This window comes from Rousettus aegyptiacus, unplaced genomic scaffold (assembly GCF_014176215.1).
Source record: "Rousettus aegyptiacus isolate mRouAeg1 unplaced genomic scaffold, mRouAeg1.p scaffold_m13_p_15, whole genome shotgun sequence".
Classification (NCBI taxonomy): Eukaryota; Metazoa; Chordata; class Mammalia; order Chiroptera; family Pteropodidae; genus Rousettus; species Rousettus aegyptiacus.
Genome location: NW_023416290.1, coordinates 19,237,193 through 19,264,051, shown reverse-complemented (window position 1 = coordinate 19,264,051; position 26,859 = coordinate 19,237,193). Strand labels below are relative to the sequence as shown.

Sequence of the window (26,859 nt, the reverse complement as noted above, 5' to 3'; positions counted from 1 at the left end):
CCATCAGTAGGATTGGAAAAAATATGTGAGGGTTATGCTAAAAATGGCTTAGATTAACTTTAGTTATGATTCCTACATAGGACTGAAGAGTCTGTCACGTCAGGCAAAGAGGTAATCTCCTTTTGAAATCAGAGCTGAATACGGTTTTAACAAAGAAAATTTTAACAAAGAAAGACTTTAAAAGATTTTAAAAAGGGATCCAAAAGGCTTTCTGGACATCAAGTAACTTATAATTCAGTTGACCTAAATGAAATAGCCATACAGTCTACTTTCAGTTCAATTATTTATAGATTCAGTAGTTAAGAGAAAGGAGAATGAGACTTCATAGGCAGAGAGGCCCTGTTTCAGGAATATTTGTTCAGGTATATATACATACACTCAGTGGATATTTTTAAGGCTTTCTATTTTCTGTTATCCTATCTATGGTGTTTAATTTTTCCCGAGATGGGGAATCTCTACTATGAATTATTTTTAAACCTTCTGCAAAATAAAATTCTTTTTCATATCAGCAAACTTCTTTTTCAGAATAAAATGAGTAACATGTGGAATGCTTTAAAATTGGACCATTAAAAGCTAACCATGAAACTTTTCGATGATCTGCCATCTTCTGTGATTATAATGGTAATCATGCCTTCTTAACACTTGTAGCAGACTGTGCTCTTGGCTGGTCAGTTTGTTCCGCTTGTTCTGTCTTGTTCAGAACATGGATGTGTGTTTGCTCTTTCACCTGTTAAAACTAATTATCAAAGAGCCACAAATGTTCAAATGTTCTTTCTTCCCTTCCTATTGCCATCATCTATCAGTGCTGCTGAGTTTTGTTTTGTTTTGTTTTGTTTTGTTTTGTTTTGTTTTGTTTTGTTTTGTTTTGTTTTGTTTTGCATTAAGGACCAGGGAAGCAAAAGCATCACAATAGTACAAAAAAAACAAGAACAAAAAGTTTTGTCATAAAAGTCATACATAAATTAAGAGTAACCCTAATCTGTGGGTGAGGAGAATATAGAGTATAAAATGTGTTGTGACTGGCCTTTAGACTTGGAAAGTTCATCCCTAAATTGGAAACCAAAAAGACACTAAAAAGAAAATGAATATTTACTGTAAAATTACTAAGTGTGCTGTTTATTATCCTGGATCTTTGTATAATCACTTTTAACAATCACAGAGGTCCAATAAAGTGACACTATTATCACATTTTATGTAGTAAGACATCTTAGCTCATTTAGAGAATTTAGGTCATTTTCTGGAGGTGAAAAATATAACAGGATTTCTTTGTACCAAAAGGAGTTATTTTCTTTTGAGGTTTATTTTTAACATTTACATCTCAACAAGACCATTCACTGTCTTCTTTGATTTGATTCGCTTCCTTAGTCATTGTTCTGTTTGCGGGTCCTCTGCTCAAAGCATTTTTGTGAGTTAATATTTGGGATTTGTCTTCAGAACCAGTTTATCACACAAAAAATAAGTCTTTCTGTGTTTTTGACAGTTTTACTGTTATCTTTTTCTTGCTCATTTTTGTATTTTACTGTTGTTCTTTCTTTTTAAGTTAGAGGATATATGTTTTTTATGATGTAAATTGCAAAAAAAAGTATTTTTCCTTGTTTATCTTTTGTTTATAGAGTTTTCTACCATGCGGAATTTTTTTTAATCACAATTATTTTAATAAATTTTTGTGTTCTTATGGCTCTGGCTTCTGTGCTAATTGAATTTAATTGAATTGTCATATTTAAAATGATCATCACCATTCTGAACTTTCCAAAAAAATTATACCATTGCTCTTGTACTTTTTTTTTTTTAGAATTTCAATCTTTCTGAAGCTTATTTTGGTGTAAAAAGTAAGGTAGAAATATGTTATGGATAGAATTGTGTCTCTCTAAAATTCGTGTTGAAATCCTAACCTCTAATACCTCAGAATTTGACCTTTTTTGAAAATAGGGTTGTTGGAGATGTAATTATTAAGGTGAGGTCATACTGAGGTGGAATGGGCCCCTAATTCAATATGACTGGTGTCTTTATAACAAAGGCAAATGTTATACACAGAGGAAGAATGTCATGTGAAGATTGGAGTTTTGGTGCCATAAATCAAGGAACTGCCAGAAGCTAGGAGAGTGGGCTGGAAAGGATCCTTCCCTAAACCTTCAGAGAGAGCATAACCCCCAACCCAACACCTTGATTTTGGACTTATAGCCTCCAGAATATGATAAAATTTCTGTTATGTAAGCCACTCAGTTTATGATACCTTATTATGGCAGCCCTAGCAAACTAATATAGAACACAGATAATTTTCTTCCACTTAGTTATCCAGTTTTCCCAACACCAATAACCATCACAGGCCATTTATTTGTTAAGCCACTTTTGAAATATACTAAGTTCTTGTATGTATGTGAATTTAATTCTATAATTTCTAATTTGTGCCATTGTCTACTCAGACACAGATAACCCAGTGTTTTAAACATGGGTGTTTTATGATGTGCTTTGAAATCTGGTGGACAAATACACCCCCTAAAATCTCCATTTTTTTTAAAGTATGTTTTTAGATCTTCTTTAATAATTTTTACATATAAATTTTAGAATTTTCTTTTTCTTTATTGTTCTTAAATATTGTTATAGTGTTTCTAGATATAGTCAATTTTTTCATTTATATTTTCTCTTTGGCAAATTATAGGCTCTTATCTAATTCTTTAATTACGGGATATTAGTCTCTATTATTTTTCTTCTTCATTTATATATTTTTTCTTTCGGTGATTCATATCACCTGGATTTTGGCACTTCTACATCTATCTATGATAACTCTTAATTTAAAAAATTCTTTATCTCTTCTTTTTTTTTTTTCCCCCTAGGAGAGTTCCCCAATTTGATCTTCTAAACTTTATTTGATCCTCATTTCTATACATTTTACTGTTTAGTCAATCAATTTTTAAAAATAAAACTATTATATTTTATATATATATTATATTTTTAATGAAGGACTGACTTCAGAGGCACATAATTGGATTTATCACAATTTTGTTCATTATGCAGTCTCAAATTTTGCTTAAATATTACCTATTTATTTATTTACTTATGAATAATAATATATTAAGCCTTTGTAAACCCACCACAAAACACAAAAGCTAGGATCTTGAAAACAACTGACATCTGACAATGGGTTTTATCATCCCATGCCTCTCTTCCTTTCACCATAGGAAGTCATTAGCCTGAATCTTGTATTCATCATTCCTTTCATTTTATTGTATCCACATATTTCTGAAAATGTATTTTTTAATTTTATATTTTTGTTAACTTTTAAACAGGGTATCATGCTTTGTGTAATTACTGGGAACTTACTTTTGTCGTCTATTGTTATGTTGCTAAGATTCTTCCATATTGATGTCTCCTGCAGCTGTTCCTTTGTTTGGCTTCTGTATAATGTTCTTTTGTGTGAATATACTACGTTATTTTTCATACATTTTCTTTTTGATCAACATTTGGGTTATTTCTAGGTTTTTGCTGTTGTGAGCAATAGTACCATGAATATTCATGCTCTGATGGACCTGTGTATAGCTTTCTCTTGACATCTACCAAGATATGTGAATGTTCAGCTTCAAAAGATAATATTAAATCATTTTCCAATGTGGCTACTCCAAATTGTACTCCCTCAAACAATGTATAAGAGATTCTGTGGGTTTGATCTCTCTCCAACATTTATTATTATAACACCTTTTCATTTTCCTAAACAGATTTATAATGACATATCATAGTCTTGATTTGCATTTCCCTTGTCTCTATGACACTGAGCATCTCCTCATATACTTGTTGGCCAAATATATTTTTTCTGTGAAATATCTATGTATATCTTTTGCCCATTTATCTATCAGATTAAATATATTTTTCTCATTGGTTGATAGAAATTATTTATGTACTATTGATAATAATTCTTTCTAGTTTCAAATATCTTTTTTATTTTAAGATTTTTTTGATAAAAGAGTCCTAAATTTTAATATAGTTAAATTTATTAATCTTTTCTCATAAAGTTGGCTCTTTTTGTTTCTTAAATCTATAATAATCTCATGGGCCAAAAGAATTCACTTATATAGTCTAAGATTTTTGAAATTTAATTTTTATCCTTGCATTGCCTTCCTTGTAGGCTAATTTTCTTTGTTTTGAAACTTTATATACATGTAATCACACGTTATGTGTTCTTTTATGACTGACCATTTTTTTCCCTCAATATTACATTTCTTAGTTCATTCATATTGTTGCATGTAGCCCTACAACATTTATTCATTTTTATTGCTATATAGCATTTCATTGTATGGGTAATTCCACAGTTGATTTATCTATTCTATTTACATTTACATTTAAGTTGTTTCCAGTTTGGGCTATTATGAATGGTACTTCTGTAAACATTCTTACACATTTCTTAATGTACCTTTGTTGCATCAGTGTGCATTTAATGCATAATTACCTAGGAATACACTAGCTGGGCCAAAGGCTGTGTTCACATTTCATAGATCAGTATCCTCAAAGAATGGTCCAGAGACCCCAGGATCCCTGGTAGTCTTGGGGAGTCCATGATGTGAGAATTATGTTCATAATAATATGGTTACATTATTTGTCATTTTTCACTATAATGCCATTTGCACTAATATTGCAAAAATCATGGTAGGTAAAACTACTAGTTCCTTAGCGTGACTCAAGTCAGTTGCACCAAATTTCAGTGGTAGTCATCGTTACTACTTCTCAATCCTTAACTACTTTTCTTTTTAACATCCTGTGTGATGAAGTGAGAAGTATACAAAAGGCTGGATAGCAAAGTATGATGATCTCTGAAGGAAGAGTTTGTTAACATTTTATAAACTTGTATACACCACTGTGAACTTGGTCAGTTTGCCAATAATTAAAGGCTTTTTTGGTGGCAATGATAATAACAAATGTGATTTTAAAAATAACATACGATGGAATATGTTAATATTTAAAAGATCTGTATAAATCGGTGAACCAATATTTTCCTAATGACCAATACAAAATCATATATGGTTAAACAATCCATTCAAAGTGCAAATTAGACCAATGAATTTTAATGTAATAGTACAAAAATTTCATTGATATGATTTCAGATTCCACATTGAAACTAACTTTAAAAAAATCTACCGCTTGTTGAGCTTTGGTGTAGTATCAAAGAATATCCCAATTATCTGAGGAAGCTAATAAAATACTCTTCACTCTTACAAGTACAAATCTAGGTCAGTTTGGTGGATTTTCCTCCTTAACATCAGTCAAAATAACATGTTGCTGTATATTAGGGACAGAGGCCTGTTTGTATTCAAGCCCTTGCATAATCCCTTATGACCAAGTGTGAGCAAGACCTGTGACTTGCTTTTAACCAACAGAACATAGCAAAGGTAAAAGGATGCATATGCTTATATATGTGATTGATTACGTGATTACATTACATATGACTATAGTGCTGTCTGGCTGGAATTTGCTCCTTTGTTGGCTATGAGGAAGCAAGTGGCCATGTTGGCCACATGGCTAGTAACTGCAGGAAGATTCCAGGAGCTGAGGATGGCCTCTGACCAACAGTCAGCAAAAACCGAAGCTCTCAGTCCCATAGCCTCACAAGGAACTAAATGCTGCCAATACCCATGTGATCCTTAATAAAGAGATATTTTGAAAATGTCTCAGTTTTAATTTGTAATATGGTAAATATTAATTGATATAACCCACATTTTGGGTGAAATTGTATCCTCCTCTAAATTATTATGTTGAAGCCCTAACTTTGAGTACCTCAGGATGTATTTGGAGATAAGGACTTTAAAGAAGTGATTAAGTTAAAATGAGCCGTTAGAGTGAGTCCTAACCCAGTCTGACTGGTGTCCCTATCAGAAGAAACTTGGACACAAAAAGAGCCACATGTGGGTAAAGAGAAGATCATGTAAGGATGCAGACAGAAGGTGGCCATTTGCAAGTCAAGCAGAGAGACCTTAGGAGAAACCAATCCTGTTGGCAGCTTGATGTTGAATTTCTAGTCTGCAGAATTGTGAGGAAATAAATTTTTGTTGCGTAAGACACTTTGTGGTATTTTGTTATGGCAGCTATAGCAAACTAACATGTCTCATAAAAGATGTTCTTTTGAATCATTAATAATTCTTAAGAGTTTCAAGGAACCCTGAAAGCAAAATATTTGAGAACCACTGTGATAGACAATTGCCAAATTGTTTTCTAAAATATTGTGTCAATTTATACCTCTGTGAATATTCTCGTTGTTCTACACTCTCAGCAAAAAACTCTTGCTGTCAGTCCTTTTAGTTTAAACAATTCTTACTTTAATTTGCATTTTCTTAATTACTTATGAGGTTGAATACATTTTTATCTATTTATTGGTCATCTAATTCACAAGTGCCTAGCAAATATCTTGCCTCTTTTCCTACTATCTCTATTTTTCTTACTGATTTGGAATTCTTATGTTCTTGACACAGGCCCTTTGTTGTTTATATTTGTTGCAAGTATCTTTTACTCTCTGGTTTATATTTTCATTCACTAATTATGTCTATGATAAGCAGAAATTCTTATTTTTAATGTAGTCCAATATATAAATCTTTTCTTGTATGGTTTGTGTTCTTTGTGCAACTAAAAATATGTTTCTTTACCACAGGCCTTGAAGCTATTTTCCTGAGTTATCTTCTAGAAAATGTGTAGCTTTTCCTTTCACATTTGATCTAAAAAAATTTTTTTTTGGAATTTTGTTTTGTATATGTATGAGATGGGGTTGAGTATAATTTTCTTCCCATAAGGATACACCATTGCTCTGGCAGATTGCTTTCCTCACCACTCTAGTTCACTCTTTCTCAAATGTCAAAAGGGTGGACTATCAATTTTCTTCTACTCATCTGTTTTCCATCTTTGTGCCAGCATCACACTCTCCTGATTGGTGTAGTTGCATTCTACATCTTTTATCTGGTAGAACAAGTGTTTTCATCTTGTATATCTCATTCAAGATCTTGGCTTTTCCCAGTCCTTAGCTCCCTATTTTAGTTTCTCAAGTTATACACACACACACAACACTTGGAATTTTGATAGGCATTGCATCTAATCTATGGACCATTTTGGGGGAAAATTGACACTTTTACAACATTGAGTTTTCCAATTCATGAACATAAAATGCCCCTCCATTTATTTATGTCTTCTCCAGTTTCCCTGAATAATGTTTATAATCTTTGTTGTAGAAGTCTCACACATTCCCGTTAGAAATATATCTAGCTATCTGTTTTTTTTAATGTTATTTGTAAATGCTATAATAAAAAATATGTTCTAGTTCCTTTCACTGATTTAGAGAATTATAGTTGATTTTTGTCTATTGACCTTTTATTCAGAAACCAAAACTCGCTTATTAAAAAAAAAACCACCTTTTTATCTTTTTATTATAAAAATTCCAAACATATATCATGCAATCATTTCATTTACCCTTTTCTCCTGTCAAAACACACAAAACATTTTTCTGTAGGTGCATCCCTGATGTCCTATTGTTTCATTGTATCTATGTCAGTTTTGAGTTTGGTAATTCTAAAAATTTATGTGTAAATCCCTTTAAATTTTTATTGCATGAAATCATTATTTGTAAATAAAATTTCTATTTCTTACTTTCCACTGCATATATATTTTACTTACTTTTTTCTTGCCTTGCCAGCCAGGTTAGACCACCATTGCAATAGAAGTAGTGATAGCAGGCATCCCTGTCCTATTTCAAACCTGAAAGGTGACCATTCATATTACACCATTATCTATGATGTTTGCTGCAGGGTTTTGTAAAGACCCTTTGATTGGCAAAGAAAATTCCTCTCTTATTTTAGTTTGCTAACAGTTTGTATCAAGAACGGATATTGAATTTTATCAACTGCTCTTTTCCACATATATTGTTCATACGATATATCTCCTTTATTCTGTTAATTAATTAATTAGTCAATTAATTTAGTGATTAATTGGTTGGCTGATTGATTTTTTAATATTAAACAAAACTGGAATTCATGGAACATAATTAAATGTAAAGTATTATCTTTTTTCTATGCGTTAGAATAAGTGTATTAATATTTGGTTTAAAAAGTTATAAGTGAGATGACTCCATAATTTTTTATAATAATGTCCTTGTCATTTTTTGGAATTGAAGTTATATCAGCCTCCTCAAAAAAGTTAAGAGAATGGAAGAATTTATCTTTAGAAGACTATTTCAAGATGTAAGTGAGCAAAACTCAAAAAAATTTTTCATTTCCTTGTGAAAATTATTATGTGCAGTATAGATAGGCAAAATAAATTTTTGTTCTTTGTTCTTTGCATCAAACTTTAAGAGTTATTGGCTTGCTGTGCCAGCCTACGAAATAGCCTCTTAGGAATGCACTAAAATCTTCAGAAAAAAATAGATCTGCAAAATGCCTAATGCAAGTGTCCTAGACCTCACTTTGAAGTACAGGTCTGATGAATATAGCCATTATTGTTAGTTAAACACTCCAGGAGCACACACACACTAGGAAAGTTTTTGTCATAATTCAGTGTTTTCTCTTCCTTGGCCAGGAGTGAATACAGATCTATTAGCTGCCTCAATGTTGAAACTTTTAAAAAATTGTGGTAAATATACATAATAAAATTTACCATCTTAACCATTCTTATGTATGCGATTCAGAAGCATTAAGTACATTCACATTGCTGTGCAGTCATCATCAGCATCCATTGCCAGAACTTCTTCATCATCCCAAACTGAAACTCTGCACCCTTTAAACACTAACTCTGTGTTACCACCTTCCCCCAGCTCCAGGAGTAACTACCCTTTTCCTTTCTGTCTCTATGAATTTGATAATCTAGGTACCTCATTTAAGTGGAATCATACAGTATCTGTCCTTTTGTGACCAGCCTATTTTACTTAGCATAATGTCCATGATGTTTCATCCATGTTGTAGTATGTATCCGAGTTTCTTTCTTTTTTTATGGCTGAATAATATTCCATTGTATGGATATACCACATTTGTTTATTTATTCATCCATCCCACAGACAGTTGGATTGCTTCCACCTTTTGGCTATTATGAATAGTGCTGCTATGAACATAGGTATACAAATATCTGTTTGAATCCCTGCTTTCATTTATTTTGGGTATATATAACTATTGTTTCTTGAGTCTAGAAAAAGTTACTTTCAGTTTAGTTCAACCCACTATTTAATTGTGCACTTTTGTATGTGCACCATGTCAAGTCATATGGAAAGCATCAATAAAAAATAGAACAGATTCTGGCATGGGGAGGGTTTACAACTATGATGGAGGAACGTTATTCAAAAATAATAATACCTTGTGTTCTTGTTTTATTATATATGTCCCTAGTTTTCATTAATGACTTATAGCATATTATCCAAGGAACTGGGTCCGGCAATAGGACGCATTCTGAATTCTCATTTTTCTAATAGTCATAAATCAAAAGTAGGAAGTGTGGAGAATGAATGTTGCTCTGTTGCTAATTGTTGTTACCTGAAGTCATTTATTGACCTCTGTGAGGAATGGGCTTGATGTTATAGTGTTTATACCTTGTGGTATCATCGTGGGATCTGGAAAGGGCCTCTGGCAGTGCCCTGCACAGGCAGAAGGAACAGCCCTGTGGTCTCCACACAGTAGTTTGCTATGGAAGGTCCTGAGATTCAGAATTTTTGGCCCTCTTGGAATCAGAGATGGGGACCTGCTCCTGTCCACAGCACAGGCTGGCTTGGGGGTGGAGAGATCAGCCGTTTTCAGTATCAGCCCTCGGCAAGGGTTGTTATTTTTCCTGTCATGTTTGTTGGGGTCCAGCTCAAGTTTGTTTTTCTTGCAGAAAGGCAGGAAGGCCCATTTGGAACACATACAACTCACATGTCATTGATGATGACTTGGCCCAGCGCTTGTCATTGGCTCCCTGACAGTTAAAAGGCACAGGGTGGGCGAGCCCCAGCAGCTAGCACTGAGGAACAAGGAAAAGGAGGGAGAATGCGAGATTCTTATCTGCGCAGGCCTTGCAGGCCCCTCCATTCTTTCCCCCTGCTCACTCCTCCCTCAAGAGACTTCTGGCCTCAGCTCACACAATCTCCTGCCTGGAAGGGCCCTGCTGTTCAGTGGCCGCCTCAGCTTTCTGTCCACCTCTTCCTCTTACTGAATGCATGAGGAAGCATCCCACCCTAAGGAGGGGAAAGTCTGGATCAGCAGAGATCCATGCAGCAGCCTCCTGGTAGGTAAAAGCAGGAAGAGGGAGAAAGCATTTTCCATTTTGGACCCAAGACAATTGTGTGGTTTTTTTGGGAAAAGCTTGGTGTTTTTCCATCCACACTTGAGTAGTGTTGGGAGTCACCATATACAAGTTTTTACTGTCTTTAAATATCAGGATGTTCCATGGATGGTGTGCTCTTGAACATATATGTGGATGCTTGATGACTGTTGTCCAGTCACTCCTATCGTGGAAAGACCCTGGACATTCTGAAGACCAAATCACAGCCTTACGTGTTAGTGAAGGAGCATGCTCATTCCGGGGAAACTTGACTGGGTCAAATTGGATATTAAAATACATATAAACAATAACATTTCCAAAATATAATCTTGTATTCTCAATAACTAAGGCATCCTTAGTCAATCTATTAACAAATATTTTAGGGAGTCGGTATTACTTTGAGAGTATTTAGCCCCTCTGAGAATCAGTTTTGTCATCTATAAAATAACTAATGGTAGGGCTTAATTTGCAGGGCTTTGAAAGGATCAGCGACTGTACTTAGCATAATTCCAGCACATAATAGTTTATTCCCAAATGACAACTGTTTTTATGATTCCTATGTACTCATCTCTTCTCCTTAAAAAATTGAGGTGGTTATAGTTAGAAAAGAAGTAGGAGGAATGGCTTGAAAGCTGTCTGAAAAATTACATTTTACCTAGTGGTATAAGATCAGCACATTAAACATTCAAAAAAATTTGTTGAATGAACTAATATCTTTATAGTTGTTCATCTTCTGCATATTTTATCTTTCAATTACACAATAAAGAAGAAATCTTGTTTTTCATCTTTTTGAGATAAAATATAACTTTTATGTAAAATTTTTGTTGTGTTGAAGTTTCTTTTCAGATGGATTATATACATGTTCTGTTCTCCTTAAACATATTTCACTTGTTTATCAAGCCCTTCACAAATCACATGCCAGATGAGGTAGGTCACATGTCCAAAGATACCTGCAGCAAGGTCTCCCATCCCATAGTCTTGGTGCCATGTGACCTTGTCACTCCCCATCAAGAGATGATTTCTCTCTCCCAATGCCTTGAATCTGGACTAGCCTTATGACTGCTTTGACCATTATATAGCAGTGGAAGTTGTATTCCGGGACTAAAATCCAGGCACAAAGAGGGACTGACAGTTTATGTCTTTCTACTTTTGGAAGTCCTGATAGAAGTACAGCAGGTAGCAGTCTGGCTACTGGGGAGACCCTATAAAGAGGCCAGATGAAGGGGTAGAGGTCCTGAAACTGTACATAAAGAGAAGTCCACCTGTTCCGCAACCTAGCTGAGCCCAGACCCTAGCTAACTGGCTAAGTAAATGAATACACATGTGATGGCCACAGGCAAGAGCAGCAGAAGAACCATCTGGCTCAGCCCAGGTTGCAGAATCATGAGAAAATAAATCGTTGTTATTTCAAGCTACAAATTTAATTTAATAATTTAATTTAATTTAATTTAGTAGCTTATTTTAAGATACTAACTTTAAGGATATTTTGTTATGCATAAAGATAATCAAAACACAAACTAATGTTAAATCTTTTCAAAAAATGTATTTTATTTGTTAATTTTCAATTACAGTTGACATTCAATGTTATTTTATATTAATTTCAGGTGTACGGCATAGTGGTTAGGTATTTATATAACTACAAAGTAATCACCCAATAAGTCTAGTACCCGCCTGGCACTATACATAGTACAGTATTATTGACTACATTCCCTATACTGTGTTTTATAACCCCATGACTATTTTGTAACAACCTTGTACTTCTTAAGCCCTTTACTTTTTTCACTTATCTCTCCAACCCTCCTCCCATCTAGCAAGCATCAGTTTGTTCTCTGTATCTATGAATCTGTTTCTGTTTTGTTTATTTTGCTCTTTAGATCCCACATGTAAGTCTGATCATATGGTATTTGTCTTTCTCTGTTTGACTTATTTCACTTAGCATAATACCCTCTAGATTTATGTATGTCATTGCAAATGGTAAGATTTCATTTTTTTGGCTGAGTAATATTCCATTGCATATATGTACCACCTCTTCTTTATCTATTCGTCTGCTAATGGGCACTTAGGTTGCTTCCATTTCTTAGCTATTGTAACACTGCATGAACATAGAGGTGCATGAACCTTTTTAAATTAGTGTTTTGGATTTATTTGGGTATATATCAAAAAGTAGAATTACTGGGTCATAAGGTTCTTGTAATTTTAATTTTTCGAGAAAACTCCATACTAGTTTTCCACAGTAGCTGCACCAATTTGCAATCCTACCAACAGTTCATGAGGGTTCCCTTTTCTCCACATCCTTGCTAACATTTGTCATTTGTTAATTTATTGATGATGGCCATTCCGACAGGTGTGAGGTGATATCTCATTGTTGGTTTAATTTTTATAACAACATTGAACATCTTTTCATATGTCTATTGGCCATTTGTATGTCCTCTTTGGAGAAATGTTTATTCAGGTCCTCTGCCTATTTTTATTGATGGTTTCCTTTTCTATGCAAAAACATTTTAGTTTGATGTAGTCCCATTTGTTTATTTTTTCTTTTGTTTCCCTTGCCTGAAGAGATATATCAGAAAAAATGTTAACTAAGAGCAATGTCGAAGAGTTTACTTACTATATTTTCTTCTAGGAGTTTTATGGTTTCAGGTTTTATTTTTAGGTCTTTAATCTATTTTGAGTTTATTTTTGTAATGATGTAAGAGGATGGTCTAGTTTCTTTTTTTTTTTTTCATGTATCTATCCAGTTTTCCCAACACCATTTATTGATTAGACTGTCTCTACCCCATTGTATATTCTTGCCTCTTTTGTCATAGTTTGATTGACCATATGCGCATGGATTTATTTCTGAGCTCTCTATTCTATTCCATTGATCTATGTGTCTGTTTTTATGCCAGTACCATGCCATTTTAATTACTATAGCCTTGTAGTATAGCTTGGTATCAGATATTGTAATATCACAAACTATGTTCTTCTTTCTCAAGATTGCTATGGCAATTTAAGGTCTTTTTTAGTTTCATATAATTTTAGGATCATTTGTTCTAGTTCTGTGAAAAATGCCATTGGTATTTTCATAGGGATTGCAGTGAATTCATAGATTGTTTTGGTAGTATGGACATTTTAACAATGTTAATTCTTTCCATCTATGAGCACAATATTTACTTCCACTTATTTATATCTTCTTCAATTTCTTCAGTGTTTTATAATTTTCCAAGTATAGGTCTTTTATCTTGGTTAAATTTATTCCTAGATATTTTATTGTTTTTGATGCAATTGTAAATAAGATTGTTTTCTTTCTTAATTTCTCTTTCTAATGGTTTGTTATTGGTGTGTAAAAATGCAACCCATTTCTGAATATTAATTTTGTATTCTACTTCTTTACAGAATTCATTTATCATTTCTAATAGGTTTTTTTTTTGTAGAATCTTTAGGATTTTCTCTCTATAGTATCATGTCATCTGAAAATAATGACAGTTTTACTTTTTTCTTTTCAATTTGGATGAATTCTTTTTCCATTTTCTTGTCCAATTGTTATAGCTAGAACTTCCAATACTATTTTTAATAAAAGTGGTGAAAGTGAACATTCTTGTATTGTTTCTGATCTTAAGGAAAATGCTTTTAGCTTTTTACCATTGAGTATGATGTTATCTGTGGGTTTGTCATATATGGTCTTTATTATGTTGCGGTATGTTCCCTCTAGTTCCTTTATTTGCTGAAAGAATGGATGCTGGATTTTATCAAATGCTTTTTCTGCATCTACTATGATCATATGATTTTTATTCTTCATTTTGTATATATGATATATAACATTCATTGATTTGCAGATATTGAACCAAACTTGCACTCCAGGAATAAATCCCACTTGAGCATGGTATATGATCTTTTTAATGTATTGTTGAATTCAGTTTGCTAATACTGTGTTGAGAACTTTTACATTTATGTTCATCAGGGATATTGGCCTATAATTTTTTTCTTTCATTGTCTTTGTCTGGCTTTGGAATCAGGGTAACTGTGGCCTCACAAAAGAAGGGTAGGAGACTTGTATCTTGTTGAATTTTTTTTAATAGATTGAGAAGGATAGTTGTTAATTTTTTTTTGACTGGTTAAATTCACCTATGAAGACATGTGGTCCAGGACTTTTGTTTCTTGGAAATTTTTGATTACTGGTTTGATTTAATTAGTAGTAATTGGCCTGTTTAGGTTTTCTGTTTCTTCTTGATTTAATTTTGAAAGATCGTATGTTTTTAAGAATTTATTCATTTCTTTCAGATTGTCTAATTTGTTGATAAATTATTGTTCATAGTATTTTTCTATGATTTTGTATTTCTGTACGTCATTTGTGACTACTCTTTCATTTCTGCTCTTATTTAGTTGGGTCTTCATTCTTCTTGATGAGTCTGGTTAAAGGTTTACCAATTTTGTTTATCTTTCAAAGAAACAGCTCTTGGTTTAATTGATTTTTTTTTTTTTTGTATTTTTTAAGACTCTATTTACTTATTTCCACTCTGATCTTTATTATTCTCTTCTTTCAACTCACTTTGAGTTTTGCTTGTTCTTTTTGTTTTTTAGTTCCTTTAGGTGTAAGATTAGATTGTTTATTTAAGATTTTTCTTATTTCTGAAGGTAGGCCTGTATTGCTATGAATTACCCTCTTAAGACTGCTTTCACTGTGTCCTATAGATTTGAGGTTGTTGAGTTTTGGTTTTCATTTGTCTCCAGGTATCTTTTGATTTTTTCCTTGAGCTCATTGTTAACCTATCCATTGTTTAGTAGAATGTTATTTAGCCTCTATGTGTTTCTGTGTTTTGGGTTGTTTTCTTGTAATTGATTTCTAGTTTCATACCATCGTGGTTGGAAAAGATGCTTGAATAATTTTAATCATCTTAAATTTATTGAGACATGTTTTCTGGCCCAACATATGGTCTATCTTGGAAAATGTTTCATGTGCACATGAAAAAAAGATATATCCTGCTATTTTGGGGTAAATGCTCTAAAAATATCAATTAAATTCATTTGGTTAATGTGTCATTGAAGGCTGTTGCTTTTTTTGTTGATTTTTTGTTTCAAAAAAATATCTATGGATATTGATGGGGTATTAAAATCCCCTACTATGAATGTATTACTGTTAATCTCTCCCTTTCTGTTGGTTAATATTTGCTTTATATACTTAGGTGCTCCTATGTTGGATGCATAAATGTTTACAAGCATTATATCTTCTTGTTGGATTGATCCTTCTATCATTATGAAATGGCCTTTCCCACCCCCCTCTTATTACAGCCTTTATTTTAAAGTCTATTTAGTCTGATATAAGTATTGCTACCCCAGTTTTTTTTTTTTCATTTCCATTTGCATGAAATATCTTTTTCCATCCCTTTACTTTCAGTATGTGTGTGTCTCTGGATCTGAAGTGGATCTCTTGTAGGCAGCATGTGTATGGGTTTTGTTTTCTTGTCCGTTCGGCTACCTTATGTCTTTCAATTGGGGCTTTTAATCCATTTCTATTTAAAGTGATTATTAATAGGTACATAGTTATTGCCATTTTATTGTTCATATTTACATTTTCTCCTCCTCATTCTCCTCCTCCTTGTTCTCCTCCTTTTCCTCCTTCTCCTCCTCATCGTCCTCGTCCTCCTCCTTAACATTTCTGGTAATTCTGACTTGGTGATGATGAACTCCTTTAGCTTTTTCTTGTCTGGGAAACTCTTTATCTGTCCTTCAATTTTAAATGACCAACTTGCTGGGTAGAGTAATCTTGGTTGTAGGTCCTTGCTTTTCATCACTTTAAATATTTCCTGCTATTCCCTTCTGGCCTTTAAAGTTTCAGTTGAGAAATCAACTGACAGTCTTATGGGAGCTCCCTTGTAGGTAACTTAACTGCCATTCTCGATGCTTTTAAGATTCTCGTTTTGTCTTTAATCTTTGGCATTTTAATTATGATGTGTCTTGCTGTGGACTTTTTCGGTTCATCTTGTTAGGGACTCTCTGTGCTTCTTGGGTTTATGTGTCTATTTCCTTTGCTAGGTTAGGGAAGTTTTCAGTCATTATTTCTTCAAACCTTGTTCTCTCTGGTACCCTTATGATGTGAATGTTGTTAAGACTGATGTTGTCTTAGAGTTCCCTTAAGCTATGCTCATTATATAAATATTTTTTTCTTTTTGCTGTTCTTGATTGAATGTTTTCTGCTATATTGTCTTCCAAATTGCTGATTTGATTCTCCGCTTCATCTAATCAGTTGTTGATTCCCTTTAGTGCATTCTTGATTTCAGTTATTATGATCCTTCTGTAAAATATTGATTGAAATTAAGAATCTTAATGCAGAAGTAGATTATAGATAATATTTATGGAAAGAATGGTCTGTGGTGGTGACAGTGAAGTAAACTATCCTTCAAACCATCACCTTAGTTAATTCTCCTTTTCATTTTAGAGACTAAAGGGTAATGTCATTCTCCAGGGATGATGACAGTGGCAGTGGAGCAGGTAGCTCTCCCAGTATGGAAGGGGAGCAGGGTGGCATAGTACAATGGCAAGCTCTAGAGATATTGGTGAAGACTCTGCTCTGATGGTGTCATTGCGTATGCCCAGATGGCATCATCAACCCTGGAATCTTCTCCTCCCAAGTTCAAATCTCTGACTTCATGCTTCGAGCACCTAGTTCTGAAGTGTTCTCTGAAAGTCATAAACCATCCAGAATCAGAACCTATTTTACCACAAAAAGGTATACATGCAAATTCCTAAGAAAAGTGTTATGATCATTCTTTATTTTGAATTCTTAGAAAACAATTTATCCATAGGCAGAAAAAGAAGTAGGACATTAGAAATTCACAATTGTGTTAAAGTTACTCCTCCCTAAGTACAATACAGTACATTCATAAATGATTGTAGAATTTAGAATCTGGTTAATGAGTAAAAAGTACAGCATTTTCTATATACAGATAAAAGTATTTGGTAGCTTTTTGAAAATTATTTCAAGATCAGGAGGCGCCTGGCTATTTTTATCTCAGATGGCTCCTCAATTTTTTTTTTTTTTTACTGGAATGGATATACATATGGATAATATATAAATTTTAGATTATAGGTCACATTTTCCTGTTTCTTTGTACATCTAGTAATTTTTCATTGTGTGTTGAACATTAAAGATGATATGTTCAGGGGTATTGGATTATGTTATCTTCCTATAAAGAGTGTTGAGTTTTATTCTATCGAACAGTTTAATTATTAGTGGATTCTCTTTATCCTACCAGTTGGGTTGATGTTTTGCTCTTAGTCCAAGGGTCATTTTTATTTTAGAGCATGTTTTATTTTCAGAAGGCATGGCTTTCCCAGGTCTGAGTTGAATGCCTGCAGTGCTAGCAAAGTCTCTCTACTCTGAATGGGTAGGAATCTAACATGTCCCAGCCCTGAGTGGCCTGGGGACCTCTGTAGAGGTTGCAGCCCACAGTAGCACTTCTCTGCAGGGCCCATTAGAATTTGCTCTGCACTGATGCAGTCCTGCCTTCAGCCCAAGACCAACAGGTGTACCCACTCAGACTTCTGCCATCCCCTCTTCCTAGTACCTTTCCTGACAAATTCCAGCTGTTTCACCTGAACTGTAGTATCTGCTTCCACAAGTCAAGAGATCAGAGTTCTCTACTTGGATTCTGTCTCCCTATGCTGCAGTCTGGAGCGTGTCTCTGGGCTGAAAGCCAGGCTGACCTGGGGCATGTTTTATTTCCCTTTTCTCTAGGATTACCACCTTCTGCTTCCTATTGTCTAATGCTTGGAAACATTTGCTTTATATATTGAGTGCAGTTTTATAGTTATCTACAATGGAAGGCTAGGGCTAGTAGAAGTTACCCTGTGAGAGTTAGAAGCTGAAGTCTAAATTTTGGAAGAAGTGGTAGAGTTTGTAGAATAAGACCACTACAGTTCGATTCAGTACTTTGGTGTAAAGAATTTTTACAATATTTTGTACAGATTTATGGTCTTCTGTTTACATAAAATGATAGCCTCTTATAGTCTGAAGAAGATTTTCAGCTCTTGCTTTTAAAGATGAGAAAACTGACACCCAAAAGGGTAGAGATTTGTCAAGAGCTGGGGAATGACAGAACTAGTTTTGTTTGGTCCTCTTCATTTTTTAATATAGTACTTCCAATGGAAGACAGAATTGATAGTTCTCTCTTATCTTCTACATTCTTGTCAACTCTCATTGGGAGAAAGTAATGAAAACTAACTGGTAAGGGAGATTGAGAAATATAGTGTGCAGAGTCTCAGCTAGCCTTGGAATCACAAAGCAGTTCGGTGGTTCTTTAAAAAATTAAACCTAGGATTACCATATGCTACAGCAATTCCACTTCTGAGCATATACCCAAAAGCGTTAAAAGCGGAATCTTAAAGAGACATCTGTACACTCATGTTCATAGCGGCACTATTCACAATAGCCAAAGGGTGAAAGCAGTGCAACTGTCCAATGATGGATCAATGGACAAAATGTGGTTCTTATATACAGTAGAATATTATATAGTCTTAAAAAGAAAAGACACATTCTACAACATCATGAACCTTGAAGACTTTACGTTAAGTGAAATAAACTACACAAAAGGATAAGCTCCACTGATGTGAAGTGACTGGAGGTCTCAAATTCACAGAGATGGAAAGTAGTAGTATAGTGGTTTCCGAGAGCTGGGGAGAGGAGAATGGAGAGTTAGTGTTGAATGGGTACAGAGTTTCAGTTGGGGGTGATGAAAAAATTCTGGAGATGGCTGGTAAGGATGGTTGTACAACAATGTGGATGTAGTTGATGTCATTGAAAATGACAAAGACAGTAAATTTTGTTATGTATATTTTACCACAATAAGAAGAAAAATAACTACAGAGCAGATATTGGGGGAGGGACTTGGAGCCAAGAGACATTAATCAATAACAAGCATAATTGTTAATAGCTATAATTCTTATGTAAGCTTGCTGCAGTTTAAGATACAATCACTTCATGTAACCGTAGTAATATTAATTTGTTACATTTCCTAGTCTGACATTGTATTAAGCTGGGGAGCATTAGAGAATCAGAGCATACTACCTCATATATTGGGTAGTATTCTCAAGACATAAAAGGGGAAGCACAAAATCCTGCACGTGTCACTGCGTGTAAAAATGTGCCAGGCCCTATACATATTCTACAGAAATGACCCTGCTTTCTAGGTTTCTAATAGCAAACTTCATTTAAATACACAGGGTTAGAGTTATGCAAATATATCCATCCTATTGTTCAAAAATGTTTATTAAATACAAGAGAGAGCAAAATAAGCATTCCTTGTCCTCTGAGCACTTCTAGTCTTTCTTATTGGGTGAGGAGAATAATCTATTAGCAGAGATGGTATCCAGTGCTATGTGGATAAAGAAAGAGAGCTGGAAAGGGGCTAGAAAGGGTGTATGTGAATGGTGAAGCAATCTTAAAAAAGCAGGTGGGAAGACCTCACTGAATGATATTCTAGCAAAGACTCAGGGAAATGAGGGGATATTTGAGTGCAAAGTCCCGAATGCCCCTGGTTCATTTGAGGAACAGCAGGGAGGCCTGTGAAGCTAGAGCTATGGAGGGTGAGGGTAAAATGAGGTCCCCAGGTGGGTGTGGGGTAGCTCCTGGAGCCACTGGAAGGATTTTGGCTTTCATCTGAGTGAGATGGGAGCTACTTGGAGAGGGGCTAGAGATAGTTGTGCAGAGAATAGACAGGAGGCAGGGGTGGAAGCAGAGAGCCGCTAGGGACACAGCATGCTGGACCAGGGCAGGAGCAGAGATGGGGGAAGTGGTCAGATACTGGATCTATTTTGAAGGTAGAGGCAACAAGATTTATTCCCTGGATCAGAGGTGGGGATTAAGAAAGAAAGGCATTAAAGCTGACTGCAAGAATCCTGGCCAGTTAACTAGAATAGAGCTGCTGTTCCAGAGAAAGGGAACACTAGGGAGGATTTGGTTTGGGATATGTGACATTAGTGAGCATACTCAACATCTCAGTAGAGTGCAGGTGAGCAGCTAAAAATAGCAGATTGAGTTTGGAGGTTCACATCTAGATAGTGTTTCAGGCCTGGGGTAGGACGGGGTCATGGAGAGAAGGTGAGTAGCTGCAGAAAAGATGGAGCTTAAGGTCTGAGAGCCTCTTCTGGCTGACTCCATGAATACAGTAAGAGGGGCCTGAAGTGGGCATTCAAGCTTCAGGGCACGGGCAGTAGCTGAACCTCTCTGAATCTCTTTCCATTTATAAGGTGAGGACAGCAACGCCTGTCCCACCTGCTGTTGAGTTTAATGCAGTGATTCATGCAGGAGCTTCGCACCCTAGTGCCCAGTTCTTACCTCTCCCCTCCTAGTGCGAGAGATGCAGCAGGGCCCACACACCATCCAAACCCGCTGACCGAAAGCAATTCTATAAGATTACAAGGGGAGTGTTTTCCACCTGGCTTTGTTGTTCTCTTTCTGAGTCTTGCATTTTGTCACCCTCAAGAGGCTAAGTCATATTTTAGAGACGTTTTCCCTTAGTTGACTGCCTACACTCCCTTCCTCTTCCCCTTTTTAAAAAAGTAGCCAGAGTTTCTGTTCCAGTTTTGCAAGTGCCATTCTCACTTAGGTGCCAAGATAAACTGGCCAGAGGGTTAATGTGTTAATGGTGCTAGTGAGTATTTGATTAACCTTCTCAATCGCCTGCAGTCAGGAGCCACAGGACCCCCTCCCCAAAGTAGTTGCTGCCTAAAAACCTGCTGTTTTCCATGGGAGAGGAGGAAAGTGAGAAACCAGGAAACTGAAATATTTGAGAGCATCTAGTAAAAAGAGCAAAGATCATCTATGTGCTGTGAAGTGGTTTTCACATACAACTGATAAATCATGCTGTTCTTGAAATTAAGATGTTGGCATTGAACAAGCACAAATATAAACTAAATATGTGATTGTCTCATCCTGACTAACAACCCAATGGTCCTAACAATAGACCCACATAGTGAGAAGGGCTGTGGTGTGCTTGCTCTTGCTTTGGGTATGGTTGGGAATATTGTGAAACCTAGTCAATCAGCACAAGAAAAATAACTCAAAGGTGAAGTGCTTTTTGATAGTACTAAATACATTCTTCCAAAATACACAGATTTAATGAAAAAAGGAAAAATTTAGTGAAGATAACACCAACATTGAAAAACAAAGCCTGTTTCTAGGGAAGCAAAAATATTTTCCTTTTTAATAGAAGCAGAATATAACAATAAACTTTGAGAATTCCAATCATTGAACTCAAGAGTCAGAAGTTGAGTAAATTCTATTATTTTTGTAGAGTTAACAAATTAACTCTGAAGTCTCTTCTCGGCAAAGGTTACGAATGCTTAAGTAATAGATTTTGTAGCTCAAAATCTTGAATTTCCTAAATTACTTCTCTATAAAAGTCTTCTTGTTTTTCATTATTATTATTAAAGCAAAAAAAAAAAGTTTATGCCTCCCATAATTTCAGAAAGCATAGATAAAAACAAAAACCAAAAAAGACTGATGACCTCTCTCTTTCAATAGGGAGATTGACTATGGCCCTGAGATAATTTCAGTTATCATGTTGATATTTGTCCTTTGAGAATTTTTTCTGAGAATGTTTTCCATCACAAAATGGGATAATACTACAGATATAATGTGCATATGTGCTTTTTTTCACTCCAAAATACATCTTAGTGTGTTTTTAGGTCAGCGGTGTGTTGCCAAGTGCAGTACAGTACTAGGTCTTGTGCTGTAAACTAAGCACTATGCTTCTGGGCTGGTTTGTCACCATTAGCAAGATTGACAGGGTCCCTGTCACGAGAAAGCTGATAGTCTAGTGAGAAAGATACAGAAAACTGAAATATAACACGCAGTAATGCAGAAGAACAGGCATTTGTTAGAACCAGAGCTTGTTGGAAAGGGGTATTTAAGCTGAGACTTGAAAGGTGAGTCAGAATTAACCAGGCCAAGAGCAGAGGGAGGCTATTCCAGGCAGAAGGCACACTGGCACAAAGGAAAAAAAGCATTTGGGGTTCAGGAAACCAAATGGAGATCTATGTGGGTCATTGAATCAGGCAGTGGGTAACCACAGTGCAGAGTCAAGGTCAGATGTGAGATAAGCACCATAAAAGATGATTGAGAATTCAGATTCTACCCTAAGTGGACTGAGGAGCCATGAAAGGGTTTGAGCAAGAGAATGACAATCAGATCTGGGTCTGGCAAAGATTACTCTTACTGAAGTGTGGAGAAAGTCATGTCAGGGTCTTGGAGTGTGACAATGACATCAGGGAGAAGGCCTCTATAGATTTTGGAAAGTAGAAACAGAGAAACAAGGATGATTCAAGAAACATTGAGGAAGTTGATAAGAAAGGACTTTCATTGCATTTATAATGGGCATGGAGTTAGGCCCGCATGTCCCCCTATGAAAGGACTTGTCCCACTGCAGGAAGGGCCGTCAGCCACTCCTGACCACCTTCCCAAAGCTCTGCTCTATTGGGAAGCTCATATCAAGCAACTGACTGAGGTGGACCCACGAAGACCAACTGAACTGGGGGCAATAATCATAGACCATTTCAGCTCCTGCATTCCCTGTGGGCCCCATGAGGCCATTATTAGGCCTATGTCACAGCTCAACTCCTCTCTCTGTCCAGTCCTGCCTCCACCTTCTCCTCTACCCAGGAGCCCACTCCAAGGGCACCTGGGGTGGGTGGGGGGGAGGTAACTGAAGAACTATGTGTGGCTTCTGGGTTTCTGTTATCATGATTTATTGTGATTGAAAACTTGGATGGGAAAATCAGGGTTGGAGGGAGGGATGCGGGGCTTGTGAAATTGGGATGCTTATAGCTTATTCCTGTGGAGACACCAGTAGGTGAGTCAACTAGGTACTTGTTTTTGAGGTTGAGTCTGATTTGAAGCTGCATAATTACAGATGTATTTCTTACTATCTTTTCTTGGTATCTCTATACTCATGATATGCTGAAATAATTCCAGTTTCTTAAATACACTGTGCTCTCTCCTTTTTCCTCTGAGTCCTTATACATGCAATTGTCTCTTAACATTCTGGTATTACCAACAATGTTACTGTAAATGCTCTTCTGCATATAGAGTTTGCCCACATTTTAAATCATGTCTTTGAGATAGATTGATAAAAGTGGAATTGCCATGTCAAAAATTTCATATTATTAGAAGGTTTGATATTAATGGTGACAATTTATCCACTGGAAACAGTGTATCATTTTTGTGCTTATTTTTCAGCTCTGAATTATTTAACATTTGAATATAAAGCCTTAGCTACTCATTTTATTGTGGTAAAATATGTATAACATAATATTTACCATTTCAACAATATTAAGTGTACCATCATCACCACTGTCCATTTTCAGAATTTTTTTTTATCATCCCAAGCAGAAAATTTTTGCATATTCAGCAATAACTCCCCTTTCCCTCCTTCTCAATTATTTTGGAGAATGATTTGCATGTTTTTGGAAAGAATTTTGTGTTTAACTGCATCTTCATCCAGCAATAGGAATGTTAATTGACCCTTAAAAGCTTCTGATTTTGCATCAGGCCAATGATTGGAAACATGGGTGAATAGTTCTATCGTTATGCCAAGAAATGGAGCTTTGAGGAAATAATATTCAGGCCCACAGTCCCACAGCGCCATAGGATAAATGGTCCTGAGGGTTTTGTGGACCCAGAAGAGTATCCATTTGTCGCATTCAAGAGTTCCTCAGTCAATCTGAGGGATTTTTCATTCAGCAATATAAAATAAACAAAGACCAACGTGTTTAAGATTTTTGAAGCAGATGTGAGTTTTTCATATTTTTTTATGATAAGCACCAGAAAATGTGATTGAACTAGAAATAAATACAGAGGGATTCTCTTTATTTTTGCAGGTGAAATTCACACTCCTAAGCATCAATAAGGTGTAGCTTACCTAAGTGGTGGTGATTTTAAGAAAATCGTGAAGAAAAATTTAGTCTTTGAAATCATTTTCCAGAGAGAAAAGATTTATGTTGAATATTGTGTTATTTTTTTTTTTATATCCACAGCATCTTCTGCAGTGCTTTCATGAAAAGTCGGAATAATGCAAGGATGAGACAATAGGGAATCAAGAGGAGCATTTATTTGAACTTGATATAGATCCTGAGGTTAAGGTATGTCTGGAGACCCAGTTAAAACAATGGAAGTTTGCAGTTTTGCTAATTATTGGCTCTTGCCTATCTTTTACTGTTAGAACTACTAAGCAAAAAGCTATTGTCCTGAAACCCTGGTCATAACAGGAGGGAGAATTTATGGAGGATTAACTTTCTTTCATCTTTTTACCGTTTAAATAGGAGAACAAATCTAACAAACTGAATTAAAGGGAGGAGCCTTCTTAAAGACTTTGAAGTTTTTCTTTGCAAACAGAGTTGAATTGATTTGAGCCTTCCCCTTCAAAGTAAAAGCCCTACAAGCAAGTTTCCTTTATGCACTCCTTGTTCTTTGTGAATTAACAGAGGTTATACAGTAAAAAAAGGATCTCATAGGGAGTGGGAGTAAGCCAGCCCCTCTAGAATATTAATAAATGCCGATGAGCTCATAAAGTGACAGAACAATTTTTTCAATGATTGAAAAGTTTTCCTTCCAAACTCTGGAAGCGTTAAAACCTTGGGATACTGATAAGGTTAACAAGGAAAAAAAAAATCAAAATCGTAATATGACCCTGAGATGTTTACATGTCGATGCTATTTGAATTTAGCCAAATGTTGTCTGGTAACGGGGCTTTCTGTTTCATCCCCAGAAAAAAATAAACAACAAAAGCACATGTAAGATGTTTCAAAATAGCCAAAATTGATGTCTTATGTAAATTACCAGTTTTGAACATCACCCGACATTCAGGATACTTTCTCAATGAAGAGTGTGCCCTGCAGCAAGCTTACAACAGCCTTGGTTCTGCTGCCACCTCTGCCACTTACCAGCTCTTGTACTGGGCAAACGAAGGACTCCATTTCCTCATTTGTGCAATGGGGATATGAATGGGGAGTAATCCTGGAAGCTGCGCTGGGGTGGTGGCATGAGATTACAGAAGACATCCACTTTATGTGCATTTGACACACTTTGCACACATTTTAGTTCCCTCAGAAGAACAAGAGAATATTTGGATTAAATGAAGCCCCGTATGTAAGTAGTCCAGCTCACATGTATAGGATGACATTGGAAGTGCTCTTACCCAGGAAGTTACTGGCCTGAGTCTGCTGTCAGCATAGTAAAAGGACCTGTTTGGGCTCACTTTCTCTCATGGTAAAAGGAGGGGTGTCAGACCCAGACCTCTTTCCAGACGCCAATATTTGAATCTTGAAAAGCATGCAGTTGCTTACTTGTAGTTGGGGTCTGAAGAGCAGGAAAAGATCGGGAGCTCTTTCTGTTGGCTGGGGTCAGAAAGAAATCCGACGTACAGGAGAGGGCAAACATCTCCTACGCCACTGCTTACAGCCACAGTCTCCTTGTGTGCTCTAGAGGTTGGATGCCCTACGCACAGGATCTCATGCAGGCTGGGTGAACTGAGACAGCAATCGCTCTTCCTAAGCTTGGGCACATCACTCCTAGGTCCTTCAGTGGGTAAGGCTTTTGTTCTCCAGACGTTTTTCTCACATTTATCATCCTCCCTCTTCCTCTATGTGTATGTATGCATGTAAAATTTTAGTTCAACGCCCTTTTGCTCTAATATTGATAAGATGCTATAGGAATTTAATTCTTGTTTTTGTCAATTAGCTTATGGTAAATTGGTTTCTTATAGTCGTTTTGCTGCAGTTTCAAGAAACTGCCAGCAATGTTAAGTGAGGACTTGCTACATTCATGGACTGTTGTTTGTGAATTTACATACTTGCTAAAATTTCTTTGTAACCCAAGATCTATACTTGCTGTACTTTCCCAGTCCTTCGTCAGCGGAGGTGGCACAAGGTAATGCTCTGTCTTCTTGTTTCAGCCCTCAAATTGTAAACAAGCGGCCTTTTCTTGCTCTATTTAATGCCATATTTTTGCATTTCTGTTGGTGATTCCACGGTTTAAAATGGCCTGTAGGCATTGGGCTGCACAGTAGTGTTCTTAAGCACATGAAGGTTCGCTGTGCTTTAAGGGGCAGATGTGTTAGAGAAGCTTTGTTCAGGCATGAGTTTCTGTGCTGTTGCCATGAGTTCAGGTTAATCAATCAATAATATATATGAAATAAGGGGTCTTCAAATAGAAATGCACAAAAACAAGATTGCATATTGATCAATTGATGAAAATGTTGTGATCACGGACTCACAAGAGCCTAACTGTATTTCCCCTAAGAGCAATTACAGTATCCATTGATTCAGTGTTCGCAGTGATTTTTTAGAACCCAACTACTGCAAATAATAAGGATCGACATGTGTGTGTACACACGCACTTATGTACCTAACACACACACATAAAACTACCTTCAAGGAAAATAAATCTAATCGAGAAGGTAAAGTACAAAAATAAATAAAGGCAATATGGATGGAAGCATTTGAGTGACGACTTAAAGAGACCACTAAAACAAATTGGCAGCTGAATGGAGAATGAGTTAATCTTGAACTCTTGGTGATTTCTTTTCCTGCCACTGGAATGGAGCAATGACACCCACCGCCTGGTTGGTTTCTGCTTAT

General features: G+C 35.7%; 1 long non-coding RNA gene across 2 annotated transcripts in view; it reads left to right on the top strand.

Moving 5' to 3' along the window:
• LOC107500739 overlaps positions 1 to 26,859 on the top strand; it is an 84,951-nt gene that overhangs the window by 13,356 nt on the left and 44,736 nt on the right. For both annotated transcript variants that reach the window (XR_001594584.2, XR_001594585.2), the window contains exon 2: positions 24,259 to 24,363. This is a non-coding gene — a long non-coding RNA (uncharacterized LOC107500739). The remainder of the gene's footprint in view (positions 1 to 24,258; positions 24,364 to 26,859) is intronic.